This window comes from Macrobrachium nipponense, chromosome 26 (assembly GCF_015104395.2).
Source record: "Macrobrachium nipponense isolate FS-2020 chromosome 26, ASM1510439v2, whole genome shotgun sequence".
In the NCBI taxonomy this organism is placed as follows: domain Eukaryota; kingdom Metazoa; phylum Arthropoda; class Malacostraca; order Decapoda; family Palaemonidae; genus Macrobrachium; species Macrobrachium nipponense.
Window position 1 is genome coordinate 56,390,508 of NC_087215.1, and position 348 is coordinate 56,390,855.

The following is a 348-nucleotide window of genomic DNA, read 5'->3' on the forward strand; positions in this document are numbered from 1 at the left end:
ATATATATATATATATATATATATATATATATATATATATATATATATATATTATAAAATTTCTAGGCTTTTGCTGATAGTAAAGTTGGTCTTGCTAAAATTAAACGACCCCCACGTAGTATACATCATAATAACTAGAGTTTGCATTAAATATAATACACGAATTTATAATCACTATATCGAGTTTTCCTTCAAGAAATCACCTACACAGAACGAGCCTTGGTCTAATGCTTATGGCACGACAGTCGGTGAGTAACTGAGGTGATCTGTGTCGACCAAAATAAGAACCCCAATATTTTTTTTTTTTTTTCTAAATTCACATTCGATATACATAAGAATTCAAAGCAC